General features: G+C 42.3%; 1 long non-coding RNA gene across 1 annotated transcript; it reads right to left on the reverse strand.

The window, feature by feature from the left end:
• Positions 1-628: 628 nt before the first annotated feature.
• On the reverse strand, positions 629-3,851 carry LOC139804771 (uncharacterized). The gene is made up of 5 exons (XR_011729527.1): positions 3,623-3,851; positions 2,998-3,151; positions 1,987-2,120; positions 1,394-1,539; positions 629-1,013 (listed from the first exon to the last, which is right to left on the reverse strand). It is a non-coding gene; the product is annotated as an uncharacterized lncRNA (long non-coding RNA).
• Between the last annotated feature and the right edge of the window lie 1,060 nt (positions 3,852-4,911).

A 4,911-nucleotide genomic window follows, 5' to 3' on the forward strand; every position in this document is an offset into this window, starting at 1 on the left:
TCCAGATATGTTCTTATGTTATGTATTTTTCTTTTCAATTGGAAGGAAAAGGAAGAATCTTGTAGTCTGCCCCTCAACCTATGGACCTCCCTGCCAGCAGATGATGCAGATTTGGAAAGGGGAGTCTGGACAAGCACTCGAAAGAGTTCTGCTGAAGCTGCTTAAAAAGACAAACAAATTGCATTAAACCCAGGCAAGCTCTTGAATCAAAACCAGTTTGAGAGTAGGAGAGTAGTATCATATGGAAATATCATAGATGGATGCCTTGTTCTTACTCTACCCTAGGCACTTGCTATGGCCACTGCTGGAGACAGGATGCTGAGGTCTGCCTTCCTCTGAGCCCTTATGGTTATTCTTATGTTCCAGTGAAGTCACAGTAAAAGTCCTGTTGGCAGGAAAGCCATGTTGGCTTCATGTTGGCTCCATGTTGGCAAGAAACATGAGTTTAGCTGTCAGTCTATTTTATTTTTTGTTACTTTCTTGTCTTTAGTGCTTCAGTTACCTCTCAAGATTATAACCACAAAGCAATTAATTCCTGTTGATACATAAAAAAATATTTTCCTGAATTTTAGATGGATTACATCTCAGGTGCTTCAGACAACTTCAAAGTGAGATGACTTCCCTTGCACTTCTGTGATACCTGAGAAAATGATGACGTTTTCAGAGCAATTTCTCTATCTTGCAGTTCTTTCCACATACACATCATCACCCCTTATTTTTTTATTACTTAATATATTTTCTTATGTTGCCTTTCCTTTTCACCACTGTGGAGTTATATAAGGTGATTAATGCTCTCTGACTGTGTATTGACTTAATTTGATTTGTGAAAAAATAATTAGAGAAGAAAGAAACCGCCCTTAGAAAAAAGTGTGAGACCAGATGGAAAGGTATGTCTAGGGTGTGGGAATGGCTACGCAGCAGTTTTGTACTTACAAACAATCATTTGGGGATTTTGCTCACCTTCTGTGCTTGCTCAATGATGGCCTCAGTGTCCAGTGTCTCTTCTTAATTATCTGAAAAGTTTAGGAGAGAGTTCATTAGGGAACTTTGCCATTATTGGCCAACAGATTCATCTCAGTTAAGCTTCCCCAAAACTCTTGCCTAACCAGGGAAGCCCTTCCCCATAACTTTAATATTTATCAGAGGGGTTTGGTTCAGTTTCAGAGGACAAATCATCAGGCTGGCATCTCCACACCCAGATGGGAGTGAATACAGACCAACCTCTGCCAAAATAATAACAATAATAAAGAGAAATGTGTTGGCTACAACTCGTGCTCAGCCACTTCCTCCACCAATGAAGCAGGAAATGAAGGGAAGAATTTCAGAAAACAAAAGCAATGCAATGTCATCTGTTAGAACTTTCTACTGTCACCTTGCAGGGACACTTTCATACCTCAGTGGTATAGATTTCAGTCTGTAGACCTTGTGACAAACGTGGATGTCATTTTGCTCTGTTCCATAGGATTTGGAACAACAGTTGTAAGCGTGTGAGACTGTGAGGCTGTGAAACTCCCACTGTCCAAAAAGCTGTATATGGACCTGAGGTGAAACATAAGGAATTATTTGTCTCAACATATTGTGTGAACCTGAAATAAGATTGACATTTCTGAGAAGTTCTAGCCTTATACGCTTGAGAAGTTTTCTCCTAAAAATATTTCCAATAAATGTCCCAGGGCACAAGAAATCTCAAAAAGGCACCTGTTCCTGCAGGTTTTCCCAATACCTTTTAAGGTCAGAAGATTGTGGTTTGATTTAAGTAACACATATTAGCATGGCAGGGGAGATCTTGGTGTTGATCACCAAAACTGCATTAGATTATGTAACACTGAGCAGTTTATCACATTCTGCAAGAATTTGTGGGCCGTCTTCATGTGTGGATACAAGAAACATTTCCACCTAACCCTGTGATAAAAATATTCTAAAAACTCAGCATTAAAATAGGTCTATCTAGATTTTTGTCCCAGGATCTAGTTTTCTAGGACATACCTTTACATTTCTTTTGGTTCAACAATCCAGTGACCAGGATAGGGTGCAACACAAGTAATTTCCTCCAGCTCCAATGTGATCTCAAAGGCTTTCAGCAGGAGACATTTTAGGGCTGGAACCAGTTCTACACAGTTCTGAAAAGCGTCAAGCCAAGTTTTGACATGTCATAAAATATTTATATCTAACCTGGGAACTTGTGTAACAACCAACATAGGATTAAAAGAAAAAGACCCAGTCAGTATGATGTGGCTATACATACAAAGGTTCTTATTCACTCTTGCATTTTGCTATTAAATCTTAATTTTGCTGCACTGTCATATTAGCTCTTTTTAAAAATATTCCCCCACTCAAAAAGAAACAAAGCAACTCAAACCCCCACAAAATCCACACGCATAATGAAGAAGAATTAGGAGCTATACCTTGGGTCTAATTCCATTCTTCAGTAAAACTAGGACATGCAGAAGACTGATTCCTTTCAGTCTTACAAGCACCCTTAGTTCACAACCCAAATGACCTACGCTGGCTCATTTCAATATAAGCAATGAAAATTTTAAGTCTTAGGAAATAAAAAAATCTTAGGATTGTCAAGTCTGAAATTTCTCTCTTTACCTTCTCCAACAATCTCTAGCTTCTTCCAGCATTAAAGCCATACACATATATATTTTTGACAACAAGAAAACCATGGGATTTCAGAAGGTTCTCAGCATTTACTCATAGAGAAAACCAGTTAAGAAGCCAAGCCAGTATTAACTGTTTTCTTAATACACTATTCATGTTTTGAATGCCTACTTAATTAGGTGGCTAGCTGTGGCAGGGATCACCAGGAGATTATATATTTATTTATTTATTATGGAGAAAGCATGTTCTCAAAATCTCATTTACTTCTGAAAAATGAATGGGTCTGAGTAACCAGTGCCAGGGATGAGTAATCAGTGCCAGGTTAACCATGCTTCACTGGCTTGCACGGGATGGGAAGCTCACCCACATAGCAGCTCATCAGCCCAGACTTACCCTCTGCCTGGCTCAGTGTCTGGTGACTGCAGATTCCCACTGTGCTGCTTTCCGCCACCTCAGATGGCTGTGCCAGTCAAGTGGATATCAACAATTTCTGGCTTTTTGAGGCAGGTGTCTCCTTGTTCAACTTGCAAAGGTGCTTCATTGCTGCCTGTGACACAAGACATGATTCAGACTGGGAAATGCTACTCGCTTCCATCAGGTGTACCAATGAGTTTTTACAGCTCTGTGATGGCTTAGGCAAATTTCCTAATTGTATGTTTCTTCTTGTTGGGAAATTGTTACCCAAAAGCTCGTGAGTGAGCAGAGTACTCTTTCCAGGAGCAAAGGAGATCTGTTCAGTGCCCAAGTAGCAATTCAGATGTTAGAGGGATGTTCAAATGATGCCCGGTGATGCAGACACAATTAGAGGACCCTGCACCTGCCAGACCTGCAGCAGACATTAATGTTGCTTAGAGAAAAGGGTCATGAACAGAGATGTCAGACTCTGAGACTCCTAAGGAAATTATGCTGTCAGCAAAAGGCCAGGCAGACCCCCGAGAGGGGAGAATGCGCCAGGAGGTTCCTTTTGCTGGGAACGCAGAGTTTTCCCCGTGGGGAGTGGGGGTTGGTAGCTGCACACCTGCCTCCTCTGCAGCTTCCCAAGTGCCTCCCCAGATGGGAGATCTTGCTGGAGATGGCCCATGCTGCTCCAAGCAGTTTCCTGAGCCCCGTGGCTGCTGTCAGGGGAAGGAGCAATATGTGAAACATGGCACTGTTTCATTTCACTAAAAGGAAGCAGATAACACAATGGATAAAATAGTGTTCACAGTCCCCTTGTGTGGCTCAGTAGTGGTGCTTAAAAGCATGGTTTGAATGGAGCAGAGCAGCAACAAGCACGCAGAGTTTTAAAATACTTCTAAAGTGCACTCACAAATTCCCTGCATTTCCTCCCAGTTTTCCCAGTCCCCATCACTGTGACACCGAGGTAACTGGTGTAGTGCCTCTGGTGTAGAGCACTTTGAGTGCTCTCCTTTCCCTTGGACACTGAAGAGCTGCCACTGAAAAGCAGAAGAGCTTTGCTGAAACTTCACCAGTGAAAGGCTATGAGATGGGACAGAAGCCCTGGAGCCCTTGAAGGGGAGCCCTGGGGAATGTGGTGTCTTCCCCTGCCTGCCCCTCTCACTGGCAACACTTCTCTAGGATCCAGTGCCAGGTAACTTCTTCAAATAAGAACTTCTAGGCTTTTCTATTTCTCCCATGAAAAGAACAGGGAGACCTCTTTAAAACATGACAAGAGAAGGTGTTAGAGCTGTGACTCTTCTTTAGTCAGAAATTCATTAGAGCACTCACCATAGCATGGCAACTTGCAGCCCAAGGAAGTAAATCCTGAAAAAACTCAACACAAACTCACATAAATCATCCCAGGAGCAAGACTAAGGCCCAGGTCTCCTCCAGGACTCCAGTGAAAACTCTCGGTGGTAAATGCCACTGATGCTTTCTTCTCCTTGGCTCTGTAAATTCTGAGTCACATTCTGGGAAGTGGAAACTTCAGATACATTATAAACATCACCTGCTCTGCAATATGGAAGTGAGCTAGAATAATTGCTAAAATATAAGATTAAAAGTTAACTCTTCCAGCTTCCACAGCCTCTTTTCCCACCTTGCTTCCTAGAAATATTTATTTGTGTTCTCAAAGTCACTGTGGGCAGCATCTCTGAGAGCTCACCTGGAGCTCACACTGAAACACCTTAACTGTGTAAACCTCAGCAAGCTTCTTGCAGCAGCATAGACCCCTCAACACTGCCTTCATCAGTGAGAAGGAGAGAGAGAACTAAGGCACTGCACACTTCAATAAACTCCTTGCTCTTCTGTGTACCCAAGGAGAGCAGAGAGAAAGCCTGGAAGTTTGTCCAGCAGTGAGGGAACTGA

The sequence above is a fragment of the Heliangelus exortis genome, chromosome 18 (genome assembly GCF_036169615.1).
Source record: "Heliangelus exortis chromosome 18, bHelExo1.hap1, whole genome shotgun sequence".
Lineage (NCBI taxonomy): Eukaryota > Metazoa > Chordata > Aves > Apodiformes > Trochilidae > Heliangelus > Heliangelus exortis.